This window comes from Thamnophis elegans, chromosome 6 (genome assembly GCF_009769535.1).
Source record: "Thamnophis elegans isolate rThaEle1 chromosome 6, rThaEle1.pri, whole genome shotgun sequence".
Lineage (NCBI taxonomy): Eukaryota > Metazoa > Chordata > Lepidosauria > Squamata > Colubridae > Thamnophis > Thamnophis elegans.
Window position 1 is genome coordinate 49,347,845 of NC_045546.1, and position 9,160 is coordinate 49,357,004.

Genomic DNA, 9,160 nt, shown 5'->3' on the forward strand with positions numbered 1-9,160 from the left:
GAATATTACGAATATGTAAGCCAATTAATTGTAATTAATGTTATTATACAAATATATTTGCAAAAATACTGACCACAGATCAACGTTTACATAGTATTTTGTCATTTCTGGAGAGTTCAAATAGCTTCCTGATTCTTCTAGCCATATATGCACTGAACAACTCAGGCATGGGGATTAGACTTAAAAATGTTGACTAACTCTAAGTTACACTTATTCAAAGCAGGTATATTATAGGATTGCTCAAGACTGTAATCCTGAGGGATGGACAAAAAATGATTAAGGTAATTTACAAATATTTATTAGACTATAAAATAGAGGGAGAATCAGTTAAAGAGACTATGGTGGTATGGGCAAAAATCTTTGGGTATAACATTGAATTGGAAAATGAGCAAAAATTGTGGGATAAAAATAGAAAACTAACTATGGCCACAGCATACAAGGAGAATCTATGCAAAAATATTTTACAGATGGCACCATCCACCAGCAAAATTGGCCAAAATGTTCAGTAATGTATCCCCAAATTGTTGGAAATATAATCAAATACCAGGCACATACTACCACATGTGGTGGACATGCAAAAAAGCCAAAGAATTCTGGCGAGATATCCAGAGGTGGTTGGAAGAAATGATTGCCAAAGGTTAGAATTTAAACCAGAGTTATTCTTATTAGGAATAGCAATAGCAATAGCAGTTAGACTTATATACCGCTTCATAGGGCTTTCAGCCCTCTCTAAGCGGTTTACAGAGTCAGCATATCGCCCCCACAATCTGGGTCCTCATTTTACCCACCTCAGAAGGATGGAAGGCTGAGTCAACCCTGAGCCGGTGAGATTTGAACCGCTGAACTGCTGAACTAGCAGTCAGCTGAAGTGGCCTGCAGTACTGCACTCTACCCACTGCGCCACCTCGGCTCTGTAATCATAACAGAAAAATAGGGTCAGTATATTTAATATTGCATATCATAAAGGAAGCAAGAATGGTATACCCCCAACAATGGAAAAAAAGGAAAATACACCTTTAGAAAGGGAGATAATGAAGAAAAGATTTGTATGTGCAGAAATGGACAAATTGTTGTTAAAATTAAAAAACAAAGGAGAATCATAATATCATGATACATGGAATAGATTTTATCAATGGTTGGAAACAAGAGGTGGAAGTTGTAACAAGAAATAATTAGGATTTATGAACTTGCAATGTTATGTAATATATGTATATATGTGTGTGTGTGTGTGTGTGTGTGTGTGTGTTGTATTTGTGCTGATAAATAAATAAAGGGAGACTAGTATAGATCTATTTCAAGCTATTTAGCTCTCATCAGCTAGCCATACCCTTACTGGGATTCGAACCTGGGCTGTATTACATGTTAGGCAGATGTGTTAACCACTAGGCCACAGGCTCTTCTCCTTTTATCAGCTGACCTAGTCTTGAGAATCTTGTCTTGAGACCATAGTAGTACAGGTAGTCCTCAACTCAGATGAGCCAATTTTTTTACTACCAGTTCGGGTGCGTGCATGATACTTCTGCACATGCGCAGAAGCATCCAGGCAGGTGGGCAGAGGCTCCCACTGCCATAACCCACCTCTGTCTCAACTTATAACAGTTCGTTTAGTGACTATTCAAAGTTATAACGGCATTGAAAAAAGTGTCTTATGACTGTTTTTCAAAGTGATGATTTTTGCAGCATCCCAATGATCATGGGATTAAAATTCAGATGCTTGGCAACTGGTTCATACTTATGACCAATGCTGTGTCCCAGGGTCATATGATCACCTTTTGCAACCTTCTGACAAGCAACGTCAATGGGGAAGCCAGATTCATTTAACAATTAGGTTGCTAACTTATCAACTACAGTGATTCACTTAACAATTGGGGCAAGAAAGGTTGTAAAATGGGGCAAAACTCACTTGAAAATGTCTCCCTTAACAACAGAAATTTTGGGCTCAATTGTGGTCATAAGTTGAGGACTACCTGAAGTGCAGTTGTGGGTTCTGGCCTTATTGCAGAAAAAAAGAGTAAAGCAATTGTCTTAAGACATCTCTATGTTTGGATGGCCTAGTTTCTTTAGTAGAACACACTACCTGTGAATCATACTGCTTTAAATTTCTTTCATTGGTGTATTTTACTAACATACCACATTTTTTTGCATCCCAAGATCCAAAAATTTAAAAAACAGAAATGCCCAAGGGGTGGGAGGGGGGAAGGGGAGCCATAACTGATAGCATATCATACATACATGCATACATGCATACATCATCACACATCATGCACGATACAGCATACTCTATCATCTATCATATATTTATGAAAAGTAAAGGTCAAAATGGACCCAGTGGTGGTAGGAGCATTCAGGGCTGTGCTGGGAGAATGATTCCAACACATCCCAAAATGAAATCAAAGCTCTCTACCCAATGCAATGCTAGGAACAGGTAAGCTACTGTGCAGAATCCCCAAACTGCCAGACCTTCAGTGAAATATTTAAAATCGAGGAAGACACACACCATCCATAAGGGTGAGATTTATACAATTTTGAGTGATTTTAAATATTTCCAGGTCCCATTGTCAAAAGTGAAATAACTAATTGTTGTGATGTTTTACAAATTAAGTCATAAATGACTAAATGCTATTGATGCACCATATTAATTTTGATTTCTAATTGTATTTGCATAACCAAATGATCTCTGATTTGCCTTCTTACTAAGAAACTTTAAAACCTACTGAATATATCTGAGACAGTGAAAATATGCTGTTTGCCTTTGCCACTAAAATAAATTTGTAGTAAATTAAAATGCAGTATACCTCCTATTCTGATTCATGCCATTTTGAGTAATCAGGCAAGAAAACTGTGATGGAATCCTTGGAGAAATATTACTGAATACCCTGAAGATTTACATATTTAAACAATTTATTCAGCTATCTACTGAATTCTTCATGACTTAGTGAAATGGAAACTATAAATCACAGAGAAGGTTAGTACAAATGGGCTTTCTGCACAAAGAAACTGAACTCAGCTGTGTATTTGTTCAGTTTGTTAAGCATATATTTTTTTAATTCCATTTTAAAGTTTAATGAAATTAGAAGTTAATTATTCTACTATTATTGTTGCAGGTCTCCGAAGATCATTGTCACGACTGCAACTGAATTAATTTAATACACTGGCACTTCTGCTGAAACACATTCCCTTACCAGCTCAAGTGGTAAATTGTTGGTTAAAGAGCTACGATTGCTTGATTTTTGTTATTTCCATCAAGGAGACATGACATGAAGTTTCTTTTGTTCAGAACTCTGTGGCAAATTTAGATGTCCCTTACAATCTGCAGAAAGCTGCAGTACCTGATCTAATAAATAGTTCTCATACACCACTCAAAAGAAAAAAAAATTGCCACAGCTTTGAGATAGGTGCAGCTCTTTGTTCAAAGCACTCTTATTGTTTTTCAAAAGTCTTAAATTTTCTGAGTCGACAGGAAATTCTTCAGCTGGACAGACGTGGGAGGTGTGGGCTCTCAAGAACCTCACATGAACACTGTCTGACAAACCAATTCCAAGGTCCGTTTGGACCAGAACCCCCACATAGAGGGAGGCGCAAAGAGGACAGCGTCTCATCAGACCCAGGGGGAGGCAACAGATCCCTCGCAGGTCAGAGATTTGTCTTTTGAATCGGAGTCGGGGTGACAGCCTATAAATATGGCTGACAAGATGCTGAACTTCTTGTCAAAGCAAAAGGAACAGGAGGGTTTGGAAGAGAGGAAAGGCTGGTAAGATAATTTATCTAACCCACAGCCATAAATCAAACTTGGAAAAGGCAAAGAAATCTTGTGAACATAAATAATATTGACGGTCAGATCGGGATTTTTCCAAAAAGAAAGAAAGAAAGAAAGAAAGAAAGAAAGAAAGAAAGAAAGAAAGAAAGAAAGAAAGAAAGAAAGAAAGAAAGAAAATGGAGGGTTGAAGCAATACCCCAAAGTTATTTACTTGAAACAATTTTGGACAGAAAGGAGAAAGCAGAGAAATGACAAACCCACTCAAATGTAAACTTTAAACTGTGTTTTGGATATGAAAAAGAAACCAAATACTTTGAAAGATTTATTCTGTTTGAATTTTCTCCAATTGATAAATCTGAACTCCAAAAAACAAAGAGAAGCACTTCTTCTTACTGATAACCTTACTTTGACTGTGCGGGAAGTTTTAATTAACCAACTGTCATAAATCAGAACTTTGAAAAGTAGAAGGCAAAGATGAATACCCAAATCTGGCTGATTTCAAGTGATATATTGTGAGCAGCTACAAGAGACTGGACCCAATAAGGGAAGAATAACAACAGAATAATAACAGAATCCAAACTGGGAAACACGAAAGTGTTTTTTTTTTTTTTGCTTTCTCCTCCTCCTCCTCCTCCTCCTCCTCCTCCTCCTCCTCCTCCTCCTTCTTCTTCTTTTTTCGCTTGGCAAAAGAGTAAGATGGCTCCATTTTCTCTTCCGGTTTGAATTTAAGGTGGTCCAGAATGTCGAAATAAGATTTGTATATGGTGTGTACCAAGGACCTGTGGGTAGCCAGAAGAACTGAGGCGGAGACGGGAATAAAGGGCTAACAACTTTTATTCCCTAACGAGTACAAGCTAACTTTTCAGAACCGGCTTAGGACAGGAACGCGCGCTGCTCGTTTGGACAGCTCCCTATTTATACAGGAGCTGTCAAACGATCAGCCAATCAGATGTCAAGCGCTTCCCGCTTAAACTCTTTATTTCGATGCATGCTCAGAACATGACACTCCTCCCCCCTAAGTTCGCGCAAGCGTAGTCCTTTAAGTATGCTGGACGCTGTCTGATGTGGCTGGAGGCTCGGGGCCCTTCTGCAATGCTTGGAGGCTCTGGTTGCTTGCCCGAGGACCTTGCGTCGGAGGATGGTGATCGCCCGGGTCGTCGAACAGCCAAGGATGGAGCTGGCCCACCAAGTAAGTCGCCGCTTCGGTTTGGGGCACTGGCTGCTTGCTCTCTTGCGGCCTCCTCGTTCCTGGGCCCCGCGTCGCTTGTTGGAGTTTTTGGAGTTGGTGGATCGGCCGGTGGCTGCTGCTGGCTGGTTAGTGGCTGGCGCCTGCTCCGCAGCTAGTCGCAGTGGCGTTTCCAAATTCTGCCGTCGTGGAGCCTGACCCTGTAGGAGCAGGGCCTGGTTTGGTCAGTCACTATGCCCGGTAGCCACAAGGGATGCCCTCCATAGTTCCGGGCATACACTGCCTCCCCCTGGACGAAGGAGTGGGTCCCTCCCTGAGAATCCAAAGGGGTCGGGGTGGAATAGGCAGGGTGCAATCGGTCAAGGGGTGTTCGCAGCTGCCGGCCCATAAGGAGCTCGGCTGGGCTGGTATTAGAGTCTGGAGAGGGCGTGGAGTGATGTGCTAACAAGAAGGCATCAATGCGTTCTTGCCAGGGCAGGTGATCCATCTTGGCCAGGGCCTCTTTGACGGACCGCATGGCGCGCTCCGCCAAGCCATTATTAGAGGGGTGAAAAGGAGAGGTAAGGGCATGTCGAATGCCTTGGGAAGCCAGAAAGGCCTCAAATTTGGTAGCTGTCAGTTGTGGGCCGTTATCGGACACCAACACGTCGGGAAGGCCATGGGTGGCAAACAAACGGCGCAGGGTCGCGATAAGCGCCTCTGCCGTCGTGGAGGACATGTGGATTGCCTCAACCCACTTCGAGAAGGCGTCCACAACAATCAATAGCATCCGGCCCTGGATGGGGCCGGCAAAGTCAACGTGGACGCGGGACCAGGGAGAGGATGGTGGTTCCCACATCCGGGGCTCGGCTTTGGGAGGCAAGGCCTGGGAGTTTTGGCATTGGTGACACCCTGCGACATGGTCAGCTATGTCTTGGTCAAGCTTAGGCCACCAGACATAGCTTCTGCCCAGGGCTTTCATCCTGACAATGCCGGGGTGTGCCTGATGCAGCTGCTGCAGGACGGTAGTCCTCAGTGAGGCCGGCACAACTACCCAGTGGCCCCAAAGCAAACAGCCGCGCTGGATGGACAGCTCCGCCAGGCGTGATTTGAAGGGAAGGAAGACGGGATCTATGGGGTCTTTTGGCCACCCCCGCCTAACCCAGTCTAGCACCCGGGATATTATCTGATCCCTTGCGGACAACCGGGCGATGTCGGCGGCAGAAATTGGAAGGTGGAGATCGTCGATGAGGAACACAGGGGCTGCAGCAGCAGGGTCTTCCGTAGCTCCTGGCAGGGGGCAACGGCTGAGGGCGTCGGCATGAGCGATCTGCTTCCCCGGGCGGTGCTGCAACTGGTAGTCGTAGGATGCGAGGAACACGAACCAACGTGTCATTCGGGGAGAGAGAACCTGCGGGGCAGGGCGATCACCGGCCAACAACCCGAGGAGGGGTTTGTGATCGGTGACAACTTGGAATGGGCGGCCGTACAAATAGTGATGGAACCGTCTTACCCCAGCCACAATAGCAAGAGCCTCTTTGTCAATTTGAGCGTAGTTGCATTCTGAGGGAGAGAGTGTGCGGGAAAAGTATGCAACAGGCACCTCTGCCCCACTGGGTAGCTGGTGGCAGAGGACGGCGCCCACCCCGTATGGGGAAGCGTCTCAAGCGAGCACAAGAGGCAAGTGCTCGCTGTACTGGACGAGGACGTCATTGGAGCTAAGGAGGTGTTTGACAGCTAGGAATGCGGAAGCCTCCCGGCAGCCCCAGACCCAGGGAGCCCCTGAATCGAGGAGACGGTGAAGTGGCTCAGCTACAGAAGCTTTATGCGGCAGGAATACCGCATAAAAATTGAGTAGGCCTAAAAAGGCCTGTAGTTCAGCTCTGTTAGTGGGTGCAGGAGCCTCAATGATGGCCTTGGTCTTGGCAGCAGTAGGGTGGATGCCACTGCCATCAATGAGGAACCCAAGGAACTCTATCTGGGGCACCGCAACCAGGCACTTGTCTCTTTTGACTTTGAGTCCCACTTGTTGAAATTTCTGAAGGACCATTCGCAATCTGGCCATGAGTTCTTCTAAGGAAGTTGCTGAGATGAGGACGTCGTCAAAATAGGGGACGACGCCTCTGAGTCCTTGGAGCAAGCGCTCCATCAAGCTTTGGAAAAGTCCGGGGGCAATGCTCACCCCAAACTATAATCTGCGACATCGGAACGCGCCCCGGTGTGTGATGATTGTCTGTGCCTCAGCTGCCTCATCGCCCACCACTAATTGTTGATATGCTTGTGCGAGGTCGAGCTTCGCGAAAATGGACCCCTCGCCAAGAGTGTGGAGTAGGTGCTGGACCACTGGCACCGGGTATGCGTTGGAGGGCAGAGCACGGTTGATGGAGCAGCGGTAGTCTGCACAAATCCTCACACTGCCATCCGGTTTGATTGGTAACATGATGGGTGTTTCCCATCGTGCATGGTCCACTGGCTCAAGGATGCCTTGAGCCACGAGCTTGTCCAGCTTGGCGTCCACCTTTGGTTTGAGTGCGATGGGTACGCGGCGTGGCTTCATTCGCACCGGCTGCACTGATGGGTCAAGGTTGAAGGAGACCGGTGTGCCTGTGTATTTGCCCAAGGTGCCATTAAATACGGCTGGGAATTCGTTGACCAGGCAATCGAGGGCGGTTGTGCTGAGATGGTGGATGCCACTGATCTGCAGCCCTAAGGATTGGAACCAGTCGAGGCCGAGGAGGCTGGGCAGCCGTCCCTCGACTATGATGAGGGGTAACCGGCCGTCAAACCCCTTGAACTGCACTCTGACTTTGCGGGTGCCAATTACGGGAATCAGGTTGCCCTGATAGTCCCTTAATGTGAGGTTACAGTCTTGTAATTGGCGCTTTGACAGCTGAGGCAAAAAGCATTTAATGGTGCTCCAAGATACTATGGACGTTGCGGAACCGGTGTCTAGCTCCATCTCGCAGGGCTTCCCTTCCAATGTAACCGTCAGCTGGATCTTCTTCTGCAGCTGGTGGCACGAGAGACCCAGGTTAGAGTTGCGGAGGATGGCATGGCAGTCCATCCTAGCCTTTTTTGGGCCTTCTGTCCGGTTCCGAGGTTGCCGAGACCGCTCGGTTTGGAATTCAGAGGAGGACATGGGCTGTGCGGCATGGCACACCCGAGCGATGTGGCCCTTTCTGCCACACCGCTGGCAGAGGGCTTGCCTAAATCTGCACTCAGCTCTTTCGTGGTTGCCTCCGCACCCACTACATGCAGATTTAGGGTCGCCCTTCCACCGAGGCAAGCTCTTTCTGTTCGCCTCGTAAAGGCGGTTAATGTCCTCCTCAGGGGTTTCAGAATCGGAATCTTCACTCCCAGAGTCTGGTAGACTGGTAGCTGTGTTAAACGTATTGGCAGACTGCGCTGTTGTGGTAGACCGGGCCTTCGCGATGGTAGCTAGGGATGCCTCAGCTATTTCGGACGCCCGAACCTCGTCAAAAGCAGTTTGAAACGAGAGATCTGCTTTGGTTAGCAGTCGCTTCTGCAGCTTGAGGTCTCTGAGGCCACACACCAGGCGGTCGAGGAGAGCTTCATCGAGATCTCGGAACTCACAGTGGAGGGCGGCCGATCGTAGTGCAGCAACGTAGGCGCTGACTGACTCTCCCTCGGCTTGGCTGCGCTGATGGAAAGCATGCCGGCGGGCTATTTTCGATGGTGACGGGGCATAATGGCTCGTCAGCTTTGCCATAAGGACGGGCCATGGTACGGCTTTGATGGGTTCAGGGGCTGTGAGAGCCCTGGCAGTATGGAAGACGTCCGAGTTGCAGACGGAGAAGAAGAAGGCACATTTTTGCTCGTCTGTTAACTCGGTAAGGTCGTGTGCGACCAAAAAACATTCAAACCGAGCCGTGTAGGACTCCCACGTCTCAGTGCCATAGTTGAATGGCGCGAAGTTTAACGTGGCCATTCCTGTCAGGCACAACGACGTCTCGTCGCGGCAAAATAAGCGCGGTTCTAGTGACTCAACGAGGGACTTCAGCAGTGAGTGACTTCAGCTTCTCACACCTCAGTTTGGCGATCCCATCCTCGTCGCCAGTGGTGTGTACCAAGGACCTGTGGGTAGCCAGAAGAACTGAGGCAGAGACGGGAATAAAGGGCTAACAACTTTTATTCCCTAACGAGTACAAGCTAACTTTTCAGAACTGGCTTAGGACAGGAACGTGCGCTGCTCGTTTGGACAGCTCCCTATTTATACA

General features: G+C 46.9%; 1 pseudogene; it reads right to left on the reverse strand.

Moving 5' to 3' along the window:
* Window positions 1-5,097: 5,097 nt before the first annotated feature.
* On the reverse strand, window positions 5,098-8,871 carry LOC116510704 (annotated as a pseudogene).
* Window positions 8,872-9,160: the final 289 nt, after the last annotated feature.